Source organism: Ambystoma mexicanum, chromosome 4q, assembly GCF_040938575.1.
Source record: "Ambystoma mexicanum isolate Mex_15411 chromosome 4q, UKY_AmexF1_1, whole genome shotgun sequence".
In the NCBI taxonomy this organism is placed as follows: Eukaryota; Metazoa; Chordata; class Amphibia; order Caudata; family Ambystomatidae; genus Ambystoma; species Ambystoma mexicanum.
In genome coordinates this window covers 959,298,269-959,325,674 of record NC_090928.1, presented here as the reverse complement: position 1 = coordinate 959,325,674, position 27,406 = coordinate 959,298,269, and positions in this window count along the sequence as shown.

Sequence of the window (27,406 nt, the reverse complement as noted above, 5' to 3'; positions counted from 1 at the left end):
TTCTGCTGCCGAGGAGTCCAACTCCAACCTCCGCCTCTTGGACCTCCCCTCGGCAGCTGCGGCCTGGGACACGGCACCGGACTCCTCACTCTCCGACGAGATCAGAACCTGGGAGGGGATCCGGGCCTTGCGTCTCCGGCTGGTGGTGCGACCCCTGCCGCTGTGCTCCACAGCACCTTCTCCGCCCTCTTCACCAGTTGACCCTGCAGACAGGGAGAAAGAAAACACAGGCATCAGGGCACTGTCCAATGGACTCATACACACATGACAGTTATATATGAGTGGCATTGGTAAACCTCAGACATGGCATCACAATCCCCAACACACATGTCATTTCAACTTGCACACATGAGCCATACCACAGCCATATTGCAACAGCCAGCACCATCCATTCACATACAACAGCATGAGCAGCCAAAGGTCATCCACACATCACATGCAACATAGGGAGTACACTACGCATGCAAACACACCACCAAACTTGCATGCATGTGTACACCTCCGCCAACTGTCGCAGTGTTCCGATCGACATCCATGTCACACCTGACAATCATTCCTCCACATCCTGTGCCATGCAAGCCCACACACACAAGCACCATCCATGTGTCACACATGAGAACCCTCGCATGTGTCACCCTCACGGCCCTGTACACCCCCCCCTACTTGCCCACATAAAAATACATGTTCAACCTGCACACTCCTGGCACACCACACGCACAGCTTACAATCAGTATGCATGTACACTTACCGCTCGACGGGTCTGCCTCTCAAGGACCTGGACGTGGAGCGCTGGGGATATGCGTTCCAGGACCCTCATCTGATCTTCCGACAAGTGGCCCCAGCGCCCCTTAGCATCCGCTGCCTTCAGGAGGCGCCGGGCCTTGTTGAGGGTCCTGGACCTGAAGTCCTCCCAGCGCTTCCTGACACGTTCGTAGTCGCGGACTGCCACCTCCTCCGCGTTGATGGCAGTCACGATGTCCATCCAGATCCGAGTCCGTCCTTCCTTGTCGGCGCGCAACCTTCCGAAGAGGGCATCATACTGCCCCAGGACATGCTCCACCAGGACACCAACTTCGGTGGCAGTGAAGCTGGTGCCCCTCTGCCTCCTTGGCCGGGGGTTGCCACTGCTGCCAGATGTTGCAGTGCCCGACATGGCAACCCCAGAGGCAGGAGTGGGTAGGCAACTGGGTCCTGGGGCTGGGCTGTGGGGTGATGGAAAAGCAGTCGGGAGTCTTCGGTTCCAGCAGGGGTGGTCACAGCAACAGCACCCCTGGCTGATGTGCAGGCAGCAAATGGCAGGGCACGTGGGCAGCAGGCAGTCAGGCAGCAGCAGATGGCAGGTGGGAGCGTGCTCAGGGCTCTGGGGGGCAGTAATTCGGCCTTCTGGGCAGGAGCGTGGTCTTCCGTGTGTGAACGCGTGGCCAGCTTGATACGGAGTGATTTTGCAGCACGTCTGCGTGTAATTCGAGGAAAGGCCCTTAGCGCGTAAGCACGTCAGCACACGTCTGTACATTCATTGGCCCAAAGGCCACCAGCGTATGCGCGTCTATGAAGTCACGTGCACGTTGAATATGGCACACGTTTGAAATGTTGCTTGTTAAAAAAATGAAAGACACGTCCGAGTGTCAAAGCGTGTAATTGGTGGAAATGGCCTTAGCGCGTACACGCGGAAGTGACAAAGCGTGTAATTGGTGGAAATGGCCCTACACGCGGAAGTGACAAAGCGTGTAATTGCTGGAAATGGCCCTAGCGCGTACACGCGGAAGTGACGCTGGACGTGTGGGCCTGCATAAAAGGTACGTGTAGAACATCATTTCCTTGTACGTGCTTTTCGTGGAGAGCGAGTGGGTGAAATCTGTACTTCTTGTCGTTTCACACGTGATTTACTTCACGGCGTTTCAAGTTCGTACTCCCTGTTACCTCTGACAGCTTTTTCTCTTTTTTCTCTTTTTCTGGTTTTCCTGGGCCTGTTCCCTCAAACAGCGTTCCCTTCTACTGTTGTCCTGTCTCCTCAGACAGCGTACAATTCTTCTTTTGGCGGGGGTGTTGCCAACGCGCACACGCTCTTCTTTTTCACGCTCTTTTTCCTGGCAGACGGTGAGTCACGCACGTATCTAACATCTGTGCTTGCCCCGTGTGTAGCCTACCCCTTCAGAGGTCATTCTAGGCTGCGTGTGACACGCATACGTTCATTCTTGTGTTACTGGGTGCCACAGCGTAGTGCAGGTTTTTTTTTCCGCACACGTGGTCTAGGAGGGGTTGCGTGCACGTCATCTCCCTTTTTTGGGCTTCCTGTGCATTGCGTGACCCGTCATCTTTCCCCAGGGGTCACATTCAGCCTTGCTAGAGCACTAGGGTACAATTACCATCTGGTACCCAACCCCTTTGACCCCCAATTGCCCAGGACAATAGATTACAGCCACTCCCATACGCACATTAACATCAGTGCCATGGTTGGGAGGCGAGGAATCCGTAAGGGTGGCAAAGGTGGACGAGCCACAAGTGGTGGCCGTGGTGGATCCGGTAGGGGACGTGGTCGTTACTTGCAGGGTGACTCTGTCCCTCCATGTGTGGAAAACCAGTCAAGGGTACCCATAATCCCCCCCGGCCCCCCTGGTTGAGGCTGATGTGGCTGACACCATCCATGCTCAGCCCTTGTTGGACCAGCCCATTGTGGCACCAGACCTGGCTGACTCCATGGCTGACTTCCAGGTCAGCAGGCCTATGACACGTGTGCTGGTGCACGTTGATGTCATCAGGCCACGTGGATCAGGGGCAGCAAGGTCATCTGCTGCCCCAAGTAGGCAGGGTGGAGAGGCTGCAGGGGCAGCTGCGGCTCCATCCACCCCAGCTCTCACACACCCAGCCAGGACAGTGTCGGTCCTAGTCCATCCTGCTGACATTCCACCTGACACCATTACACTTGAGCCAATGCCTGCACCAACTCCCATGCTGAGTGTGCAATCCCACACTCCTGATACAGAGTCCACCAGGGCTCCTGCCCCTAATGTCCAGAGCGGCGTAGGACACTCAGGATCACCACCACCTTCCAAGTGGAAGAGGAAGAGTGCTCGTCTGGCACAGGCTGATGCCCCTGACACGGCTACACAGTCCGGCCCGTCGAGGAAGCCCAGCTTCACGGATGCCGAACTGAATGCACTTGTCGAGTATGTGTCCGCACATGATAAGGAAATGGTCATTGTTGCAGGATCCAAGACCACACCTGCACAACGCCAGGCACACTGGCAGACCATTGCGGACATCGTAAGTGCCCTTGGAATCGTGAGGCGCACAGCCAATGATTGCTATAAGCGCTGGAATGACCTAAAGCGCAGGGCAAAGAATAAGCTGGCCTCAAGTCATGCCGCAACTAGTGACTGGAGGTGGGTCTCCAGTAGAAGACATGGAACTCACTCCACATGAGTCAGTCGCTGGGACCTACGTCACGGAGGAACAGATCCAAGGCATGGGAGATCTGCCTGATTAGGAGGCATTGTCCGGTGAGTGCACATGCATGTGTGTGTCATCCATGTGCATGGTGTGTGTGTGAGGGCTTCTGTTTGTGTGCCAGGTGAGGGTGTGTGCGCCTGAGTCGTTTGGGTCACCCATGTGCTTCATGCAATACATTCTGCGCAGCAGCATTTGGCCATAGCAGTATCCCTTCTGCCAACAGTAGACATCTAGCCCAACAGCACGCCAGTTGCTCTTGAGGTGTCACCTTGCCACAACATTGTTGCTTATTTTTCTCTGTTCATTCAGGCAGATTGTTTGCATTCCACCACTTTTACTAGGCATTTCTCAGTCCTCTAGTCACATGTCTGACATGGCTATGGTAAAGTGGAGTGACTTTGTTACCTGGATATCATTTGTTTTGACATGTCCCTGTGCAATCGGACCATTTTGGAGTGGCAGCTCCAGGTGAAAAATCAGACCTGTTTGAATTAGAAAAGCCATTACATGAGGGAACTGGACTAAATGAATAAGTGCTGCCCTCCTCTCCATCTTCACTCAATAGCAATGGTACATGCCATCTGTGTGATGGCATGTGTATTTCACCTGGCAATCACAGGCCAATGTGTGATGCCACTGCCAGGCAGCATGCAGAAAATGTGTTCATCTTCCATCTTGGTGTCATCAGTGTGTGCCATTTGCCTACCCTTCATACGCAGTGAGGGTGCATGCATGGGAGGGTTTTAGTCATGTGGGACATGTGTCAATCAAGTACTGGTTCTGTTGCTTCTCAGCCCTCATTGTGTGCCATGGTGCTAATGCCTGTTTCCATTTGTTTGCTTTTATGTCTTTGCAGGGGAAGACGCACCTGATACTGCTGGGGTTGTGGAGATGGTGCAGACCCAGGAGGGGTCTGAGGGCCGACCGACCACCAGTGAGGGACGTGGTGTGGTGGTGGGTGAGAACCCACAACTGCTGCAGGTCGTGCTCTCAAGGGGTGTCTCTGGCTGCACCTCCCCCGAGCTGTACTCAGGTGTTGATTCGGATGATGAGACCTACGTGCCGTCGCAGGTGAGTGTTCCTGGGAGGGATTCTGTTCTGTCCCACCCACCTGCACCAGGGTCAGAACCCTCAATGGGGATGTCAGTGTTGGCAGCTACGCCTTTGGTGGTTACGGATGCAGGGTCACACTCCGCGACATCTGATCCTGTTCCTGGGCCAACAGATCAGAGGGGGAATGTAGTCCTGCAGCCTCAGGCAGTGCCGGTACAGCAAGGCGCAGTTCGCCTTGCCCCAGACAGGTGTGGTGCCCGCCGACATGGTGGCCGTACGCCACCTGGCAATACCGCATGGGAGCAATCCATTTACGGTATGGCAACCCAACAGGCAGCATCATCAGAGATGATGGCTCAAGCCATGGATAGGGTGGCCACTTCCATTGTCCCCCCAAAAGGCTGATGGAGCGACTACAGCAGGCAACTGACTCCATCTGCCAGTCACACAGGGAGGACATGTTGGCGTCCAACAGGGACAGGCGGGCGGCACTGGCGACTCTGCAGGAAGCCATCTCCATAGAGTCCCAGGGCCACAGGGAAGCCCTGCGGCTGGAACTTCTTCACCTCAGGACGACTCTTGTTGAGCTTGAGGCTTCAACAAACCGAAGGACAGAACAGCAGCTGGAGCATCTCACCCGTACGCTCTCAGCTGAGATGCAGGCAACTAGGGCGGAGGTCCGGGCATCCCGTGAGTTGTTGCATGGGGACCTCCGCACACTCATCCTCCAGAACGAGACCTACCACACCCGCATGCTTGCAGCCATGGAGGAACAGACTAGGGCCTTGCGTGGGCTGCCTCCCATAGTGCTACCACCTCCGGATGCAGCTGCACAGGGTGATAGTAGCGACAGCAGTGATAAACCCACAATAGGGTAGCCGTGTGGGCCATGAGCCCATGGAGGTGTTTTTTTTTTGCAAGATCCACACAGGTGGGTTTTGGTGTGCACCCTGTCCTCGGACCTCCTGGGTGGCCTCCCCAACCCCCCACCGGGCCCATTAATGGCCATTTTTGTTTTTTTTGTTATTTTTTTTATATATTTTTTTTTTGGGACTGTGTGTTGCCTTGTGTGGCTCCCGTGGGCATACGCTGCATTGTGGCTGGGCACATGCAGGCTTGTCATGTATTTGGTTCAGATGCTTGGGTTTTTGTCACACACCCCTCCTGCTTCCCGTTTCCATGGGCTTGCAAAGGGTGTGCCCAAGTGACATTGATGTACATGGTGACATTGGACTCCCACTACATGTGTGGGTAGTCTAGTCAATACTGTGTATACATTCCTAGTGCATATTGCTGTTGTGTTGTACACTGCATGTTGCATTGATGTGTAACTCATCATCCATGTCTACCTCATAATTTGCAGGTCCTTTCCTCATGTCTACACAAGGCCCTCTACTTTGGAGATGGGGTCCATGTTGGCAGCAGTGCACCTACAACTCTACATGGCGGCAACACTGTACAGTTGGAAGTGGTGGGAGTGCAGGCATTTCCAGGTGGTGAAACTACTGATTCCTTACATTCGTAATGTCATGTTAATGGTAGTTTTGAGGGTCAGTAGCTGATAAGTGTTATTGCTAAATACCTGCTCAAGTGTGTTGTTGGTCCTGCATTACTGTGAGCATTTCAGGTGTCGCGAGTTTCAATTAGGGACACTGTACTTTGTGACACTTGTGTCATGTTGTGGGGATTACTTTGTTTACCTGCACATAGCATGACATGGCACGGTGTGTCGTGTGGCGGTGCTGGGGATGGGTTGGGTGATATGGCACTGTCCTCATGTTGCATTTTGCAAGTGGGTATTCATTTTAGCTGCATGAATGTGTTTTTTCACGAAACTGCATTGGTGGTGTCTGTGTAGGTAGGGATGCACACATTGTAACACTTCCAGGTGAACAATCTCAGGCTGATATGGTTTTGACGGTTGATTCTCCAGACATTCAGGATCAGTGTCAGGTTGAGTCATCATTGTCAGATGGTATGTGCCAGGGCAGTGTGCACTCCACAGGGGTGTGATTTCTATGTGAAGTAATTAGCCACTAGCTGTGTACGGGCTGCCTCCCCCCGTGCCCTTTCCCCTTCCATGCGCAGCGGGCGTGCATGTGGTTGGGGATGTGGGGGCACCACCATGTCCACGGCCAGGCCCTGGCGTGTTGCAACGTTGTGCAGGACACATGCTGCCACTATGATCCTGCACACTACTGGGGGAGCGTATAACAGCTGCCCGCCAGAACGGTCAAGGGAGCGAAAGCATGACTTAAGCACTCCGAATGTGCGCTCTACTATGCCCCGGGTTGCAATGTGGGCTGTGTTATATCTTACCTCGGGTGGCGTGGTGGGGTTCCGAATTGGCGTCATCATGTGGGGGCTGAGAGGGGAGGCACTGTCCCCGGTGGAGGTGGTGATGGGTATCATTGGTGGGGTTGTGACCTTGCTCAGTATCTGACATGCATGCATGTGCAGTGACATTCATACTCACCAAGCAGCCATGTATCGCCATGCCGCCCAGCTTCTAGGTCCCGGCTTAGGGTGGACATTCGGTAAATGAAGCTGTCGTGGGTGGACCCGGGATAGTTGGCATATACTGAGGTGATGATTCCCTTGGCATTACATACTACCTGCACGTTGATGGAATGCCAGTGCTTGCGGTTCCTATAGATGTGCTCAGATGCCCTGGGGGGACGTAGAGCCACATGGGTGCAGTCGATGGCACCTAGCACTTTGGGGAAACGTGCCACACCGTAAAAATCCAGGGCGGCAGCATGCCTTTCTGCAGGTGTTCTGGGCAGGTATATGTGCCTGCGGACTGATGGGCGTGCAGTGATGATGTTCAAGACCTGGTGTAGGCAGCGTGACTGCGTGGCTTGTGACACCCCACCCACTATGGCACTTGTCCGCTGAAATGATCCAGTGGCTAAGAAGTGCAGTACATTGAGGACCTTCTCCAGGGGGCTGAGTGCTTGGGAGCACAGGGTGGGTGATGTGAGGTCATCCTCCCACTCACTCACCAGGTCCAGTATTATGTCTGGTGGAAACCTGTACCTCCCATACACCTGGTCATCAGGCATCCCGAAAAGGCTGGTTCTGGGTGTGAAAATTCTGGCCCTGACTATCCGCCTCCTCCTCCTTTGGTAGCCCACGGCCACTGCTGCTAGGAACGGTATATTCATCCTGGCGCCTGACCTTGTTCGTTTTTTGTGCGCAAATTTATGCGTCGCAGGTCGACGTATGCCTGCTTCCTACTGGCGTACGTGTTTCTTTGTGCGTGTTGTAGGCGAGTGTGTGAAACTTCCTGCGCACCCCTGAAATCTAGTACCCAGGCCAATAGCATGTGGAAATTTCCGCGCACCCCGGAATACACGTGCGCTGATTTACTCGCGTGTGTAAGTGCCCGCGCACCCCTGAAATACATGTACATAGGCCAATCACGTGTACGCGCACTTTTGTCCAATTACACGCGATGACACTCTGACGTGCAGTCTTTCCACGTGTGCTCCGTCATCACGTGCTATGAGGGAAACACCCGTGCGGGTCACGTCACAGACGCGCTTACGCGCTGAGGGCCTTTGGTCCAATAGAATCGCGTATGCGTGCTGACGCGCTTACGCGCTAAGGGCCTTTCCTCAAATTTCACGCTGACGTGCAGGATTTTCACGTGCCAAATCACTCCGTATCAAGCTGGCCACGCGAAAACACACGGAAGACCACACTCCTGCCCAGAAGGCCGAATTACTGCCCCCCAGTGCCCCGAGCAGCCTCCCACGTGCCATCTGGTGCTGCCTGCCTGCCTGCCTGCCTGCTGCCACCGTGACCTGCCATTTGGTGCCTGCACATCAGCCATCTGCAGGGGTCCAGTTGCTGTGTCCACCCCTGCTGGAACAGAAGACTCCCGACTGGGATAACATTGCTCCACAGCCCAGCCCCAGGACCCAGTTGCCCACCCACTCCTGCCTCTGGGGTTGCCATGTCGGGCACTTCGACATCTGGCACCAGTGGCAACCCCAGGCCAGAGGGGCAAAGGGGCACCAGCTTCACTGCCACCGAAGTTGGTGTCCTGGTGGAGCATGTCCTGGGGCAGTATGATGCCCTCTTTGGATCGTCCCGCGCCAGCAAGGAAGGATGGGAGAGGATCTGGGCTGACTGTGTGGTTGCCATCAACGCGGAGAAGTTCAAGAAGCGCTGGGAGGACTTGAGGTCCAGGACCCTCCAGGACCCTCTTGAAGGCCCGGCGCCTCGTGGAGGGGGGCCAGGGCCGCATGAGTTCCATCCAGATGAGGGTCCTGGAACGCGTACGCCCAGCGCTCCACGCCCAGATCCTTGAGAGGGAGACCCGTCTGGAGTTGAGCGGTAAGTGGCCAAGCATTGCTGTGTGAGACAGGGCATGTTGCGGTGTGCTGGTTGTCTGATACTTGCCTGTATGTGTGACATAGGCCATGTATGCATGTATGTGTGCAGGGACATCATGGTAATGCATGTGCGACCAGTGATGTGTGAACCACATGGTTGTTGCATGTGTTTAAATGTGACATGGGGAGCCCTATGCAGATTTTACACATGACAGCATGCCAGTCTCTGTTCCTGGACATGGGTGGGGGTGAGGGATGGGTGCTGATGCCAGGTACATATATGGTAGCCATGTCTGTGTGCCTGACCTGCGTGTCTGTGACTTGTGAATGCCATGGATGCATGACACATGTGTGTGACAATGCACAGATTCACTGATGCAGCCTAGTTATCCTTGTATCCGCTGTGTTTGGGGTGTATGAGGCCAGATGGATGTGACTGAGGTGAAGTGTGTGCATGTGATAGGCATGACCCATGATGCATGTGAGTTCCATATCATTGTATGTTTGAAGAGTCCATTGGACATGTATGGAAATGTCCATGGCATGCACCATGCCTGTTACTGTGTGTGTTTTGCCTGGACTGACCCATGTGTTGTGGAGGGACATGATGGAAGTGTACTTTGACAGTGGTACTCATCTGCTATTGCTTCCTGTCTAGGGGACCATTGTACAGTACCCTGATGCTTGTGTTCTATGTCTCCCTCTACGCAGCGGCTAGTGAAGAAGAGGGCGGAGACGGCGCTGTGGAGCAAGGCGGCGGGGATGCCCCCACGGCTGCAGCGGAAGGGGTGGGTGAGCCCCCACAGGGGCCTGCTACGGCAGAAGACGGTGAGGAGCCATCCAGGTTGGTGGCTTCCACAGAGGAGGAGGAGGCCGCCAATGAGGCACACATGGGGCCTGGTGGGGGCATCCCTGCTGGTGCAAGTGGTGCAGTCCAGGGGCAGGGGCAGGAGGCAGCACAGGTCACCGTGGAGGGGCCTGTGCATGTCACTGTCCCTGACCCTGTGAGTGCACCACCATGCACCAGCAGGGATGCCCCGTCCCAGGCCCGTCCGCAGGTAGAGGGGATGTCCATGTCACCTGACTCCCCTCCACCTGTGGACGAGGGGACCCGTGGCCGTATGGAGAAGGTCCTGATTGGGGTCGCGATGCGCGCGGGTGCAATTCGTGATGACGTGCGTGCTTCCCGGGAGGAGCACGCACGTCATCACGAAGAGCACCGTGCCGACGTGGCCCAATTGGGATCTTCCATGTTCGGGGGTTTCCTGCATGTGTCGACCAATCTGGCGGCCCTCTCCTCCTCTGTGGAGGCTATACACCGGTCGTTCTCCTTGCCGTCTTCTGGCCCAGATGCCACCAGGGCCCCCTGTGGACCTGCCCTGACCAATGCAGCCAGCTCGGTGGGGATCCCATCCCTGCCACAGTCGGGAGTCAGAGGTCCAGCAGGGGTGGACACCACAGCAACTGTACCCCAGCAGATGGAGGATGTGCCGACATCATCAGGCAGGGCACGTGCACGACGGCGTCGGTGGATTCCATCAGCCTGGATGCCGTCGTGCTGGCAGAGGCAGTTGCGTCGGAGGCAGCAGCAGAGTCAACGTGGGAGGCATCATGGCTCGGGGCCATCAACATCGGAGGGGCAGGCATCGGCCGGAGGGCAGGAGGACCCAGGACAGGAAGTGTCTTCCGTGTGGCTGCGGTTGGGCCAGCAGATAGGTGCGGAGCGGCGGCGGGCGGAAGAGGCGCGGCTCACAATGGTCAGGGCGGAGAACTCCATGCGGAGGGCCCTGAGGCGGGCCGAGTGCCTCGAGGCAATCTGCAGGGGGTTGGAGGAGCAGATGGCGTCGTCCCTGCGGACCCTCGGGGCAATGGAACAGGACCGCCTCCGGGACATAGACGAGGAGTTTGTTGATGCCCTGGCCCGGAACACCACGGAGTGAGCCGCTGGACTTGCCCGCCGCCTTTGTATATAGTTCTTTAGTTTTAGGTTTCCTTTGTTTCTTCTTATGATTTGGAGTCCACTGACACTGCTCCACTTTTTGTATATAGTTGCATTTTAGTTAGGGTTTTTTGTAGGTTTCCTTTGTTCAGTTGGGCTCATGGACCCTTGGATGTTTTGTACATAGTTCTTCATTGGATTGTTTTTTTTTTTTTTTTATTTATTCACCATGGAGCAATGGTCTTTGCATTTATTTTTCTCTCTCGGATTGATTTTATTTTTAATGTGACTTTGGACAACATTTTTTTGGATTTGGATTTGTAGTTTTGATTTTTTTGGACGGACATGCAGCTTATCTTTTTTTCATTGCCATTGTAGTTTGTTTCATTTCATTTGCATTCAATTTTTTTTAATACAATTTTGTTTTCATACTTCACTGTGTGGTATCATCTCATTGGTTTCATGCATGTCATGTTGGGTGTTTTCCCATTCAATTGCAACCATTGTGTGTGACGGACATGGGTTCATTTGCTTTATGAACATTGGGGGTGTAACATGTAATTTCCATTTCCATGTGGGTGAATGGGTTACTTGGTAGGGCCTTTTGGCTGTGGAGGCTGACCATAACGCACATGATTGGGGATTGTGAGGACCTGGGTGCAGGGGGACATGAGTGGGTGCCTGGTGGTGCTGCCCCTGCACTGCTGGGGGTGGGGGTGATAGGGGCCATGAGTGGGGGCCTGGTGGAGGGTGCCCTGCACTGCTGGGGGGTGGGGGTGATGGGAGACATGAGTGGGGGCCTGGTGGAGGGTGCCCCTGGATGCTGGGGGGTGGGGGTGGTGGGAGACATGAGTTGGACATGAGTGGGGGCCTGGTGGAGGGTGCCCTGGATGCTGGGGGTGAGGGTGCAGGGGGACATGAGTTGGACATGAGTGGGGGCCTGGTGGAGGGTGCCCTGCACTGCTGGGGGGTGGGGGTGGTGTTTCGACATGAGTGGGGGCCTGGTGGAGGGTGACCCTGGATGCTGGGTGGTGGTGGTGCAGGGCGACATGAGTTGGACATGAGTGGGGGCCTGGTGGAGGGTGCCCTGCACTGCTGGGGGGTGGGGGTGCAGGGGGACATGAGTGGGGGCCTGGTGGAGGGTGCCCCTGCACTGCTGGGGGGTGGGGGTGGTGGGAGACATGAGTGGGGGCCTGGTGGTGCTGCCCCAGCACTGCTGGGGGGTGGGGGTGGTGGGAGACATGAGTTGGACATGAGTGGGGGCCTGGTGGTGCTGCCCCTGCACTGCTGGGGTGTGGGGGTGATAGGGGCCATGAGTGGGGGCCTGGTGGAGGGTGCCCTGCACTCCTGGGAGGTGGGGGTGATAGGGGAAATGAGTGGGGGCCTGGTGGAGGGTGCCCCTGGAAGCTGGGGGGTGGGGGTGCAGGGGGACATGAGTGGGGGCCTGGTGGAGGGTGCCCTGCACAGCTGGGGGGTGGGGGTGGTGGGAGACATGAGTGGGGGCCTGGTGGAGGGAGCCCCTAGATGCTGGGGGGTGGGGGTGCAGGGGGACATGAGTGGGGGCCTGGTGGAGGGTGCCCCTGCACTGCTGGGGGGTGGGGGTGGTGGGAGACATGAGTGGGGGCCTGGTGGTGCTGCCCCAGCACTGCTGGGGGGTGGGGGTGGTGGGAGACATGAGTTGGACATGAGTGGGGGCCTGGTGGTGCTGCCCCTGCACTGCTGGGGTGTGGGGGTGATAGGGGCCATGAGTGGGGGCCTGGTGGAGGGTGCCCTGCACTCCTGGGAGGTGGGGGTGATAGGGTAAATGAGTGGGGGCCTGGTGGAGGGTGCCCCTGGAAGCTGGGGGGTGGGGGTGCAGGGGGACATGAGTGGGGGCCTGGTGGAGGGTGCCCCTGCACTGCTGGGGGGTGGTGGTGGTGGGAGAAATGAGTTGGACATGAGTGGGGGCCTGGTGGAGGGTGCCCTGCACTGCTGGGGGGTGGGGGTGCAGGGGGACATGAGTGGGGGCCTGGTGGAGGGTGCCCCTGGATGCTGGGAGGTGGGGGTGCAGGGGGACATGAGTGGGGGCCTGGTGGAGGGTGCCCCTGGATGCTGGGGGGTGGGGGTGATAGGGGACATGAGTGGGGGCCTGGTGGAGGGTGCCCCTGGAAGCTGGGGGGTGGGGGTGCAGGGGGACATGAGTTGGACATGAGTGGGGGCCTGGTGGAGGGTGCCCTGGATGCTGGGGGGTGCAGGGGGACATGATTTGGACACGAGTGGGGCCTGGTGGAGGGTGCCCTGCACTGCTGGGGGGTGGGGGTGGTGGGAGACATGAGTGGGGGCCTGGTAGAGGGTGCACCTGGATGCTGGGGGGTGGGGGTGCAGGGGGACATGAGTGGGGGCCTGGTGGAGAGTGCCCCTGCACTGCTGGGGGGTGGGGGTGGTGGGAGACATGAGTTGGACATGAGTGGGGGACTGGTGGTGCTGCCCCTGCACTGCTGGGGGGTAGGGGTGATAGGGGCCATGAGTGGGGGCCTGGTGGAGGGTGCCCTGCACTGCTGGGGGGTGGGGGTGATAGGGGACATGAGTGGGGGCCTGGTGGAGGGTGCCCCTGGATGCTGGGGGGTGGGGGTGCAGGGGGACATGAGTTGGACATGAGTGGGGGCCTGGTGGAGGGTGCCCTGGATGCTAGGGGGTGGGGGTGCAGGGGGACATGAGTTGGACATGAGTGGGGGCCTGGTGGAGGGTGCCCTGCACTGCTGGGGGGTGGGGGTGGTGGGAGACATGAGTGGGGGCCTGGTGGAGGGTGCCCCTGGATGCTGGAGGGTGGGGGTGCAGAGGGACATGAGTGGGGGCCTGGTAGAGGGTGCCCCTGCACTGCTGGGGGGTGGAGGTGGTGGGAGACATGAGTTGGACATGAGTGGGGGCGTGGTGGTGCTGCCCCTGCACTGCTGTGGGGTGGGGGTGATAGGGGCCATGAGTGGGGGCCTGGTGGAGGGTGCCCCTGGATGCTGGGGGGTGGGGGTGCAGGGGGACATGAGTTGGACATGAGTGGGGGCCTGGTGGAGGGTGCCCCTGCACTGCTGGGGGGTGGGGGTGGTGGGAGACATGAGTTGGACATGAGTGGGGGACTGGTGGTGCTGCCCCTGCACTGCTGGGGGGTAGGGGTGATAGGGGCCATGAGTGGGGGCCTGGTGGAGGGTGCCCTGCACTGCTGGGGGGTGGGGGTGATAGGGGACATGAGTGGGGGCCTGGTGGAGGGTGCCCCTGGATGCTGGGGGGTGGGGGTGCAGGGGGACATGAGTTGGACATGAGTGGGGGCCTGGTGGAGGGTGCCCTGGATGCTAGGGGGTGGGGGTGCAGGGGGACATGAGTTGGACATGAGTGGGGGCCTGGTGGAGGGTGCCCTGCACTGCTGGGGGGTGGGGGTGGTGGGAGACATGAGTGGGGGCCTGGTGGAGGGTGCCCCTGGGTGCTGGAGGGTGGGGGTGCAGGGGGACATGAGTGGGGGCCTGGTAGAGGGTGCCCCTGCACTGCTGGGGGGTGGAGGTGGTGGGAGACATGAGTTGGACATGAGTGGGGGCATGGTGGTGCTGCCCCTGCACTGCTGTGGGGTGGGGGTGATAGGGGCCATGAGTGGGGGCCTGGTGGAGGGTGCCCCTGGATGCTGGGGGGTGGGGGTGCAGGGGGACATGAGTTGGACATGAGTGGGGGCCTGCTGGAGGGTGCCCTGCATTGCTGGGGGGTGGGGGTGATGGGAGACATGAGTGGGGGCCTGGTGGAGGGTGCCACTGGATGCTGGGGGGTGGGGGTGCAGGGAGACATGAGTGGGGGCCTGGTGGAGGGTGCCCCTGCACTGCTGGGGGGTGGGGGTGATGGGAGACATGAGTTGGACATGAGTGGGGGCCTGGTGGAGGGTGCCCTGCAATGCTGGGGGGTGGGGGTGCAGGGGGACATGAGTGGGGGCCTGGTGGAGGGTGCCCCTGCACTGCTGGGGGGGTGGTGGGAGACATGAGTGGGGGCCTGGTGGTGCTGCCCCTGCACTGCTGGGGGGTAGGGGAGATAGGGGACATGAGTGGGGGCCTGGTGGAGGGTGCCCCTGGATGCTGGGGGGTGGGGGTGCAGGGGGACATGAGTGGGGGCCTGGTGGAGGGTGCCCCTGCACTGCTGGGGGGTGGGGGTGATAGGGGCCATGAGTGGGGGCCTGGTGGAGGGTGCCCCTGGATGCTGGGGGTGGGAGTGATAGGGGCCATGAGTGGGGGCCTGGTGGTGCTACCCCTGCACTGCTGGGGGGTGGGGGTGATAGGGGCCATGAGTGGGGGCCTGGCGGAGGGTGCCCCTGGATGCTGGGGGGTGGGGGTGCAGGGGGACATGAGTTGGACATGAGTGGGGGCCTGGTGGAGGGTGCCCTGCAATGGGGGGGTGGGGGTGCAGGGGGACATGAGTGGGGGCCTGGTGGAGGGTGCCCCTGCACTGCTGGGGGGTGGGGGTGGTGGGAGACATGAGTTGGACATGAGTGGGGGCCTGGTGGTGCTGCCCCTGCACTGCTGGGGGGTGGGGGTGATAAGGGCCATGAGTGGGGGCCTGGTGGAGGGTGCCCTGCACTGCTGGGGGGTGGGGGTTATAGGGGACATGAGTGGGGGCCTGGTGGAGGGTGCCCCTGGATGCTGAGGGGTGGGGGTGCAGGGGGACATGAGTTGGACATGAGTGGGGGCCTGGTGGAGGGTGCCCTGGATGCTGGGGGGTGGGGCTGCAGGGGGACATGAGTTGGACATGAGTGGGGGCCTGGTGGAGGGTGCCCTGCACAGCTGGGGGGTGGGGGTGGTGGGAGACATGAGTGGGGGCCTGGTGGAGGGTGCCCCTGGATGCTGGGGGTGGGGGTGCAGGGGGACATGAGTTGGGGCCTGGTGGTGCTGCCCCTGCACTGCTGGGGGGTGGGGGTAGTGGGAGACATGAGTTGGACATGAGTGGGGGCCTGGTGGTGCTGCCCCTGCACTGCTGGGGGGTGGGGGTGATAAGGGCCATGAGTGGGGGCCTGGTGGAGGGTGCCCTGCACTGCTGGGGGGTGGGGGTTATAGGGGACATGAGTGGGGGCCTGGTGGAGGGTGCCCCTGGATGCTGAGGTGTGGGTGTGCAGGGGGACATGAGTTGGACATGAGTGGGGGCCTGGTGGAGGGTGCCCTGGATGCTGGGGGGTGGGGCTGCAGGGGGACATGAGTTGGACATGAGTGGGGGCCTGGTGGTGCTGCCCCTGCACTGCTGGGGGGTGGGGGTGGTGGGAGACATGAGTTGGACATGAGTGGGGGCCTGGTGGTGCTGCCCCTGCACTGCTGGGGGGTGGGGGTGATAAGGGCCATGAGTGGGGGCCTGGTGGAGGGTGCCCTGCACTGCTGGGGGGTGGGGGTTATAGGGGACATGAGTGGGGGCCTGGTGGAGGGTGCCCCTGGATGCTGAGGGGTGGGGGTGCAGGGGGACATGAGTTGGACATGAGTGGGGGCCTGGTGGAGGGTGCCCTGGATGCTGGGGGGTGGGGCTGCAGGGGGACATGAGTTGGACATGAGTGGGGGCCTGGTGGAGGGTGCCCTGTACAGCTGGGGGGTGGGGGTGGTGGGAGACATGTGTGGGGGCCTGGTGGAGGGTGCCCCTGGATGCTGGGGGGTGGGGGTACAGGGGGACATGAGTGGGGGCCTGGTGGTGCTGCCCCTGCACTTCTGGAGGGTGGGGGTGATAGGGGCCATGAGTGGGGGCCTGGTGGAGGGTGCCCTGCACTGCTGGGGGGTGGGGGTGATAGGGGACATGAGTAGGGGCCAGGTGGAGGGTGCCCCTGGATGCTGGGGGGTGGAGGTGCAGGGGGACATGAGTTGGACATGAGTGGGGGCCTGATGGAGGGTGCCCTGGATGCTGGGGGGTGGGGGTGCAGGGGGACATGAGTTGGACATGAGTGGGGGCCTGGTGGAGGGTGCCCTGCACTGCTGGGGGGTGGGGGTGGTGGGAGACTTGAGTGGGGGCCTGGTGGAGGGTGCCCCTGGATGCTGGGGGGTGGGGGGTGCAGGGGGACATGAGTGGGGGCCTGGTGGAGGGTGCCCCTGCACTGCTGGGGGGTGGGGGTGGTGGGAGACATGAGTGGGGGCCTGGTGGTGCTGCCCCTGCACTGCTGGGGGATGGGGGTGGTGGGAGACATGAATTGGATATGAGTGGGGGCCTGGTGGTGCTGCCCCTGCACTGCTGGGGGGTGGGGGTGATAAGGGCCATGAGTGGGGGCCTGGTGGAGGGTGCCCTGCACTGCTGGGGGGTGGGGGTTATAGGGGACATGAGTGGGGGCCTGGTGGAGGGTGCCCCTGGATGCTGAGGGGTGGGGGTGCAGGGGGACATGAGTTGGACATGAGTGGGGGCCTGGTGGAGGGTGCCCTGGATGCTGGGGGGTGGGGCTGCAGGGGGACATGAGTTGGACATGAGTGGGGGCCTGGTGGAGGGTGCCCTGCACAGCTGGGGGGTGGGGGTGGTGGGAGACATGAGTGGGGGCCTGGTGGAGGGTGCCCCTGGATGCTGGGGGGTGGGGGTGCAGGGGGACATGAGTGGGGGCCTGGTGGTGCTGCCCCTGCACTGCTGGAGGGTGGGGGTGATAGGGGCCATGAGTGGGGGCCTGGTGGAGGGTGCCCTGCACTGCTGGGGGGTGGGGGTGATAGGGGACATGAGTAGGGGCCAGGTGGAGGGTGCCCCTGGATGCTGGGGGGTGGAGGTGCAGGGGGACATGAGTTGGACATGAGTGGGGGCCTGGTGGAGGGTGCCCTGGATGCTGGGGGGTGGGGGTGCAGGGGGACATGAGTTGGACATGAGTGGGGGCCTGGTGGAGGGTGCCCTGCACTGCTGGGGGGTGGGGGTGGTGGGAGACATGAGTGGGGGCCTGGTGAAGGGTGCCCCTGGATGCTGGGGGGTGGGGGTGCAGGGGGACATGAGTGGGGGCCTGGTGGAGGGTGCCCCTGCACTGCTGGGGGGTGGGGGTGGTGGGAGACATGAGTGGGGGCCTGGTGGTGCTGCCCCTGCACTGCTGGGGGGTGGGGGTGGTGGGAGACATGAATTGGACATGAGTGGGGGCCTGGTATTGCTGCCCCTGCACTGCTGGGGGGTGGGGGTGATAGGGGCCATGAGTGGGGGCCTGGTGGAGGGTGCCCTGCACTGCTGGGGTGTGGGGGTGATAGGGGACATGAGTGGGGGCCTGGCGGAGGGTGCCCCTGGATGCTGGGGGGTGCGGGTGCAGGGGGACATGAGTGGGGGCCTGGTGGAGGGTGCCCCTGGATGCTGGGGGGTGAGGGTGATAGGCGCCATGAGTGGGGGCCTGGTGGAGGGTGCCCCTGGATGCTGGGGGGTGGGGGTGCAGGGGGACATGAATTGGACATGAGTGGGGCCTGGTGGAGGGTGCCCTGCACTGCTGGGGGGTGGGGGTGATGGGAGACATGAGTGGGGGCCTGGTGGAGGGTGCCCCTGGATGCTGGGGGGTGGGGGTGAAGGGGGACATGAGTGGGGGCCTGGTGGAGGGTGCCCCTGCACTGTTGGGGGGTGGGGGTGGTGGGAGACATCAGTTGGACATGAGTGGGGGCCTGGTGGAGGGTGCCCTGCAATGCTGGAGGGTGGGGGTGCAGGGGGACATGAGTGGGGGCCTGGTGGAGGGTGCCCCTGCACTGCTGGGGGGTGGGGGTGGTGGGAGACATGAGTGGGGGCCTGGTGGTGCTGCCCCTGCACTGCTGGGGGGTGGGGGTGATAGGGGCCATGAGTGGGGGCCTGGTGGAGGGTGCCCCTGGATGCTGGGGGGTGGGGGTGCAGGGGGACATGAGTGGGGGCCTGGTGGTGCTGCCCCTGCACTGCTGGGGGTGGGGGTGGTGGGAGACATGAGTTGGACATGAGTGGGGGCCTGGTGGTGCTGCCCCTGCACTGCTGGGGGGTGGGGGTGGTAAGGGACATGAGTGGGGGCCTGGTGGAGGGTGCCCTGCACTGCTGGGGGGTGGGGGCTATAGGGGACATGAGTGGGGGCCTGGTGGAGGGTGCCCCTGGATGCTGAGGGGTGGGGGTGCAGGGGGACATGAGTTGGACATGAGTGGGGGCCTGGTGGAGGGTGCCCTGGATGCTGGGGGGTGGGGCTGCAGGGGGACATGAGTTGGACATGAGTGGGGGCCTGGTGGTGCTGCCCCTGCACTGCTGGGGGGTGGGGGTGGTGGGAGACATGAGTTGGACATGAGTGGGGGCCTGGTGGTGCTGCCCCTGCACTGCTGGGGGGTGGGGGTGATAAGGGCCATGAGTGGGGGCCTGGTGGAGGGTGCCCTGCACTGCTGGGGGGTGGGGGTTATAGGGGACATGAGTGGGGGCCTGGTGGAGGGTGCCCCTGGATACTGAGGGGTGGGGGTGCAGGGGGACATGAGTTGGACATGAGTGGGGGCCTGGTGGAGGGTGCCCTGGATGCTGGGGGGTGGGGCTGCAGGGGGACATGAGTTGGACATGAGTGGGGGCCTGGTGGAGGGTGACCTGCACAGCTGGGGGGTGGTGGGAGACATGAGTGGGGGCCTGGTGGAGGGTGCCCCTGGATGCTGGGGGGTGGGGGTGCAGGGGGACATGAGTGGGGGCCTGGTGGTGCTGCCCCTGCACTGCTGGAGGGTGGGGGTGATAGGGGTCATGAGTGGGGGCCTGGTGGAGGGTGCCCTGCACTGCTGGGGGGTGGGGGTGATAGGGGACATGAGTGGGGGCCTGGTGGAGGGTGCCCCTGGATGCTGGGGGGTGGAGGTGCAGGGGGACATGAGTTGGACATGAGTGGGGGCCTGGTGGAGGGTGCCCTGGATGCTGGGGGGTGGGGGTGCAGGGGGACATGAGTTGGACATGAGTGAGGGCATGGTGGAGGGTACCCTGCACTGCAGGGGGGTGGGAGTGGTGGGAGACATGAGTGGGGGCCTGGTGGAGGGTGCCCCTGGATGCTGGGGTGGGGGGTGCAGGGGGACATGAGTGGGGGCCTGGTGGAGGGTGCCCCTGCACTGCTGGGGGGTGGGGGTGGTGGGAGACATGAGTGGGGGCCTGGTGGTGCTGCCCCTGCACTGCTGGGGGGTGGGGGTGGTGGGAGACATGAATTGGACATGAGTGGGGGCCTGGTGGTGCTGCCCCTGCACTGCTGGGGGGTGGGGGTGATAAGGGCCATGAGTGGGGGCCTGGTGGAGGGTGCCCTGCACTGCTGGGGTGTGGGGGTGATAGGGGACATGAGTGGGGGCCTGGCGGAGGGTGCCCCTGGATGCTGGGGGGTGGGGGTGCAGGGGGCCATGAGTGGGGCCTGCAGGAGGGTGCCCCTGGATGCTGGGGGGTGGGGGTGATAGGGGCCATGAGTGGGGGCCTGGTGGAGGGTGCCCCTGGATGCTGGGGGGTGGGGGTGCAGGGGGACATGAGTTGGACATGAGTGGGGCCTGGTGGAGGGTGCCCTGCACTGCTGCGGGGTGGGGGTGATGGGAGACATGAGTGGGGGCCTGGTGGAGGGTGCCCCTGGATGCTGGGGGGTGGGGGTGCAGGGGGACATGAGTGGGGGCCTGGTGGAGGGTTCCCCTGCACTGTTGGGGGGTGGGGGTGGTGGGAGACATCAGTTGGACATGAGTGGGGTCCTGGTGGAGGGTGCCCTGCAATGCTGGAGGGTGGGGGTGCAGGGGGACATGAGTGGGGGCCTGGTGGAGGGTGCCCCTGCACTGCTGGGGTGTGGGGGTGGTGGGAGACATGAGTGGGGGCCTAGTGGTGCTGCCCCTGCACTGCTGGGGGGTGGGGGTGATAGGGGCCATGAGTGGGGGCCTGGTGGAGGGTGCCCCTGGATGCTGGGGGGTGGGGGTGCAGGGGGACATGAGTGGGGGCCTGTTGGAGGGTGCCCCTGCACTGCTGGGGGGTGGGGGTGATAGGGGCCATGAGTGGGGGCCTGGTGGAGGGTGCCCCTGGATGCTGGGGGGTGGGGGTGATAGGGGCCATGAGTGGGGGCCTGGTGGTGCTGCCCCTGCACTGCTGGGGGGTGGGAGTGATAGGGGCCATGAGTGGGGGCCTGGTGGAGGGTGCCCCTGGATGCTGGGGGGTGGGGGTGCAGGGGGACATAAGTTGGACATGAGTGGGGGCCTGGTGGAGGGTGCCCTGCACTGCTGGACGGTGGGGGTGATGGGAGACATGAGTGGGGGCCTGGTGGAGGGTGCCCCTGGATGCTGGGGGGTGGGGGTGCAGGGGGCCATGAGTGGGGGCCTGGTGGAGGGTGCCCCTGGATGCTGGGGGGTGGGGGTGATAGGGGACATGAGTGGGGGCCTGGTGGAGGGTGCCCCACACTGCTGGGGGGTGGGGGTGCTGGGTGACATGAGCAGGTGTGCAGGGTAGTCCCCTGTGGTGTCGGCTGCCTGCAGGGGCCGTGGAGGGTGTACAGGGAATACCTGGGAGCACACAGCCAAATCGCGTGTAGAATTTCCCGCGTACCCCTGAAATACACGCACCCAGCCAAATCGTGTGTGGAAATTCCCGCGCACGTACCCGGCCAAATCACGTGTGGGACTTCCCGCGCATCCCTGAAATCCACGTACCATGCTAAATCACGTGTGAAACTTCCCGCGCACCCCTGAGATCCACGTACCCAGCCAAGTCGCGTGTGGAAATTCCTGCGCACCCCTGAAATCCACGTATCCTGCCAAATCGCGTGTGGGACTTCCCGCGCACCCCTGAGATCCATGTACCCAGCCAAATCGCGTGTGGAAATTCCCGCGCACACCTGAAATCCACGTACCCTGCCAAATTGCGTGTGAGAATTCCCGCGCACCCCTGAGATCCACGTACCCAGCCAAGTCGCGTGTGAGACTTCCCGCGCACCCCTGAAATCCACGTACCCTGCCAAATCGCGTGTGGAACTTCCCGCGCACCCCTGAAATCCACGTACCCTGCCAAATCGCGTGTGAAAGTTCCCGTGCACCCCGGAATACACGCACACGTTATTTTTCAGTCAGCGAGTGTCCGTGTTTGTGGGTACCCCTTTGCACGTCATTTATCCTGGAGGGCCACAGTATAGGACATTCATCATAGCTGTATATAGGTGCTATTTGTTGGCGCACCTTTTGGCGCACATTTATTGCATGAGCAGAGACGCTATCGCCTGCTTTCTTGTGGTGGTCGTGTTTGTGCCTGTGCGCTGGTTTGACCGTGTGCTTTTTTGCCCTATTCGATTCCATGAATACGTGTTGTAGGCGAGCGTGTGGGCGTTCCGCGCACTTGCACCCTGTACTTCCCCCGTGACGCCCACATTTTGGCAAGTTGTTCCCCATTCCGAGTGTTACGCCCCGTGTTCCGCTTACTTTTGTTGTGTGCGCCGCGCTATGTGCGATTTTCGCTGTGGCCTGTGCGATTTTCGCTGTGACCTGGCGCACGCCGTTAGATGGCCTGTGCGCCAACGTGGGCCGTGCACTTTTTTAGCGCACATCCGATGGTTTTCTCGTGCACGGCCTTCCATGAATCGATGTGCGCTGCTTTTCGTGCGATTTTCGCACTTGCACTGCGATTTTCGCTATTCCACTGCGAATCGCACATTTTTGGCCACTTGCGCCGCGCTAATTATTCCATGAATCGGCCTGTTAGTCTCTTAAAGAAGGTTTATTGTTCTTTCATATATATGAAAAGAGGAATTATTAATAACTTATATATAGTGATGTAACACCATGAAATATTTTCACTTATAAACACCTATTAAATTGACAGAAACAACTTTGTTAAAGGGATGTTATGGTTAAGATGCATCCCACCCTTGGGACTCCACTGCTCCAGCAGTGTAATGCCTATTCTATTTATGCACTTCTCTCACTGCACAATTCAATTGTGCATTTATAGGAGTATTGTGTACAATTCCTTTGTATAAGTAAGGGAAATACAGATGAAAATGATTTGTAAAAGATTGTTAAGTGGCAGTTGGTGTGTGGAAGCTTAATATGGTCATAGGGTTATATGCATAGTTTTTGGAAGTGATTGGTGGGTGGATATATGACTGTTTGAAAGCAGGCATTGAGAGAGTGTTACAAATATAAAATTAAAAAGGGTAGAAGGGCTGCTATGTGCAATGGTTTGCACTTGCCGTCCAGGTGTTTTAATGATCCTGAGGCATGGAAAGGAGACTCTGGATAGTTTTAAAAGTCCATCAACTATAGTCCTTATTGTACGTTAGAGAAAAGTATTTGGGACAGAAAATTGTGTCTGTCATTTTATATTTTTCCACTGTGGGTGGGGGAGGCATTCAATCAGGTGGCTAGTAACGCAGGCTTGCACCCCCAGTACAAGCCTGCGTTCCAATCTGCCTGATGGCCGGCTCTCCCCACCACCATCTTCTTCCCCACACTCTGTCCTATTTTTTTTTTTTTTTACCCCCCACTTCTCCTACTTACCTTATTCCGGCATCGGCAGGTGTGGGCGCCACATTCGTTCCTTCTATTCACCTCCCGCAGGCCACCATGGAAAGGGAAGATGGGCTCCATACAGAGCCCCGCCTCCCTTTCCATAGTTACCTTCTTGGAAAAGGATTTTCCTTCCTACATCAATTACATGTGTGATATAATCCATGTAGTTATGATTAAGTTGGTGTTTCCATAGAAAGAGCACTTTTTAGGTGGCTTATAACTTCGCTCCCTCTGGACAAATCCTCATCAAACTTTGCAAAAAAAGTATATGGCCCACTCTTTTTGCAAAGTTTGGAGAGGTTTGGTCCAGGGGGGACAAAGTTATCGGGGGGTTCCCAAAACATTTTTTTTTCTTACAGACATAATGGGAAAAAACTTTGCGCACGGCTACAGCCCGAACTGCTGGACGGATTTACACCAACTTTGCGGCAGGAGCGGCGGCTTGTTCCAGAAAGCCTGCTTTTGCAAATTTGGTGTAAATCCGTCCAGTAGTTTTTTAAAAAATGACCAAAATGTAAGGCAAAAAAATTAGTGATATCTGTGTTCGCTTTGCGGACGGACTTCCCTGTTCGCTCCGCGGACAGCACCCCGATTGGCCCATGGGCTTGCGTCATGTCCGCGGACATGCGACGTGTTCGCTGATTGGATGGCGTGGGGCGTGGAGCGCGTCAGATTTTCTGTGGCGCCCGCCATCTTGTATTCGCCGTCGACTGCGTACAGCGCAGTGAAACTTGGATTAAAAATTGTATTTAGTGGAGTGTGTTGGTGTGTAAGAGTGTTTGGGGAAGGTGGGGGAGTATGAGATAGGTTCAATGTTTTGTTTTTTTATGTGCTATACACTTTTGTTGTGTTCCATTTGTCCGCGGAGAACACGGCTGCTCTGACATTTTGTAAATAAACTAAATGGTGGGGTGTTCAGAGGACGGAGTATGTGTCCTTTTTGTTCGCAAGGAAGGTAAAATTGAGCTAAAAACACTCACGGTGTATTTAAATGTTCGTAAATACACAAACTGGGGGTGTCCTGAGGACGCTGTCCGTATTGTAATTTGTCAAGTTGAATGTGTTCTAAATACACTCGCGGTGTCCCGAAATGGTTGCAATTACACAAAATGGGGGTGTTCTGAGAATGTTGTTTGTATTGTTCGTTGTCAGGTTGAAAGTGTGCTACGAACCCTCCTTTTGTCCGCTGATAGTACAATTTCCTATGGGCCTCACCCGACTTTTTGTCCACTAAAGAAACGATAAATCAGGCTGGTGTGCGCCGACATTATGTGATAATCCTATGACTGGCGCTATTGACCTGGCTGACTTGCTTTTGCAACACTAAATCATATCTCCCGCCCCTAAGCCTGACATTATGAAAGCATTCATATTCCCCGCCTCTCTCCGTGACGTTACAGGGTGCGTCATCAAACGAACCCAGTCGTCTCCAGTCCTACGCGACTTTACACAGAACCTGGAAGACAACACACATTATGTCACAACACAGCGTGCCACAATACGGAATATGAAACTGTGATTTAAAAGCAAACAGCAAGATTGTACATTTTGTAAAGTACATTTATTTGACATCAAATGTTTAGAGAATATTCAGCGATTTGAATTTGTCTTTGTTGTCGATCCGCAAAAGTTCATGTTGAGCCACGCGATGTTCCTTTGCGGTACAGAGGGTGTTAGATCAGCTTAGAACACAGTGCGCCACAATTCGGAATATGAAACTGTGGTTTAAAAGTAAACAGCAGGATTGTACATTTGGTAAAGTACATTTATTTCACATGAAATGTTTAGTGAATATTCAGCGATTTGCAATTGTCTCTGCTGTCGATCAACACAAGTTTATTTTGAGCCACGCGCTGTTCCTTTGCGGTAGATAGGCTGTTGGTTTATGATAAAAGCAGTAAATGGTTGCACTGATAATCGGAAGGTTGCTCCAACAACGAGGCATTAGACCACCATAATGGTTGGTATGTTGCTTCTAGCCGCTAGTACTGCGTAAGGGCATATTGGTCCTTGGCGATTGTCCCATAAAATGGTGATGGTCATGAAGTTGCTTACATGGGGGTGCAGGGGGACATGAGTGGGGGCCTGGTGGAGGGTGCCCCTGCACTGCTGGGGGTTGGGGGGTGGTGGGAGACATGAGTGGGGGCCTGGTGGTGCTGCCCCTGCACTGCTGGGGGGTGGGGGTGATAGGGGCCATGAGTGGGGGCCTGGTGGAGGGTGCCCTGCACTGCTGGGGGGTGGGGGTGATAGGGGACATGAGTGGGGGCCTGGTGGAGGGTGCCCCTGGATGCTGGGGGGTGGGGGTGCAGGGGGACATGAGTGGGGGCCTGGTGGAGGGTGCCCCTGCATTGCTGGGGGGTGGGGGTGGTGGGAGACATGAGTTGGACATGAGTGGGGGCCTGGTGGAGGGTGCCCTGCACTGCTGGGGGGTGCAGGGGGACATGAGTGGGGGCCTGGTGGAGGGTGCCCCTGGATGCTGGGGGGTGGGGGTGCAGGGGGACATGAGTGGGGGCCTGGTGGAGGGTGCCCCTGGATGCTGGGGGGTGGGGGTGATAGGGGACATGAGTGGGGGCCTGGTGGAGGGTGCCCCTGGATGCTGGGGGGTGGGGGTGCAGGGGGACATCAGTTGGACATGAGTGGGGGCCTGGTGGAGGGTGCCCTGGATGCTGGGGGGTGGGGGTGCAGGGGGACATGAGTTGGACATGAGTGGGGGCCTGGTGGAGGGTGCCCCTGGATGCTGGGGGGTGGGGGCGCGGGGGGACATGAGTGGGGGCCTGGTGGAGGGTGCCCCTGAACTGCTGGGTGGTGGGGGTGGTGGGAGACATGAGTTGGACATGAGTGGGGGCCTGGTGGTGCTGCCCCTGCACTGCTGGGGGGTGGGGGTGATAGGGGCCATGAGTGGGGGCCTGGTGGAGGGTGCCCTGCACTGCTGGGGTGTGGGGGTGAGAGAGGACATGAGTGGGGGCCTGGTGGAGGGTGCCCCTGGATGCTGGGGGTTGGGGGTGCAGGGAGACATGAGTTGGACATGAGTGGGGGCCTGGTGGAGGGTGCCCTGGATGCTGGGGGGTGGGAGTGCAGGGGGACATGAGTTGGGGCCTGGTGGAGGGTGCCCCTGGATGCTGGGGGGTGGGGGTGCAGGGGGACATGAGTTGGACATGAGTGGGGGCCTGGTGGAGGGTGCCCTGCACTGCTGGGGGGTGGGGGTGATGGGAGACATGAGTGGGGGCCTGGTGGAGGGTGCCCCTGCACTGCTGGGGGCTAGGGGTGATAGGCGCCATGAGTGGGGGCCGGGTGGAGGGTGCCCCTGGATGCTGGGGGGTGGAGGGGCAGGGGGACATGAGTGGGGGCCTGGTGGAGGGTGCCCCTGCACTGCTGGGGGGCGGGGGTGGTGAGAGACATGAGTGGGGGCCTGGTGGTGCTGCCCCTGCACTGCTGGGGGTAGGGGTGATAGGGGCCATGAGTGGGGGCCTGGTGGAGGGTGCCCCTGGATGCTGGGGGGTGGGGGTGCAAGGGGACATGAGTGGGGGCCTGGTGGAGGGTGCCCCTGCACTGCTGGGGGGTGGGGGTGATAGGGGCCATGAGTGGGGGCCTGGTGGAGGGTGCCCCTGGATGCTGGGGGGTGAGGGTGATAGGGGCCATGAGTGGGGGCCTGGTGGTGCTGCCCCTGCACTGCTGGGGGGTGGGGGTGATAGGGGCCATGAGTGGGGGCCTGGTGGAGGGTGCCCCTGGATGCTGGGGGGTGGGGGTGATGGGAGACATGAGTGGGGGCCTGGTGGAGGGTGCCCCTGGATGCTGGGGGGTGGGGGTGCAGGGGGCCATGAGTGGGGGCCTGGTGGAGGGTGCCCCTGGATGCTGGGGGGTGGGGGTGATAGGGGACATGAGTGGGGGCCTGGTGGAGGGTGCCCCACACTGCTGGGGGGTGGGGGTGCAGGGGGACATGAGTGGGGGCCTGGTGGAGGGTGCCCCTGGATGCTGGGGGGTGGGGGTGGTGGGAGATATGAGTGGGGGCCTGGTGGAGGGTTCCCCTGGATGCTGGGGGGTGGGGGTGCAGGGGGACATGAGTGGGGGCCTGGTGGAGGGTGCCCCTGCACTGCTGGGGGGTGGGAGTGGTGGGAGACATGAGTTGGACATGAGTGGGGGAATGGTGGTGCTGCCCCTGCACTGCTGGGGGGTGGGGGTGATAGGGGCCATGAGTGGGGGCCTGGTGGAGGGTGCCCTGC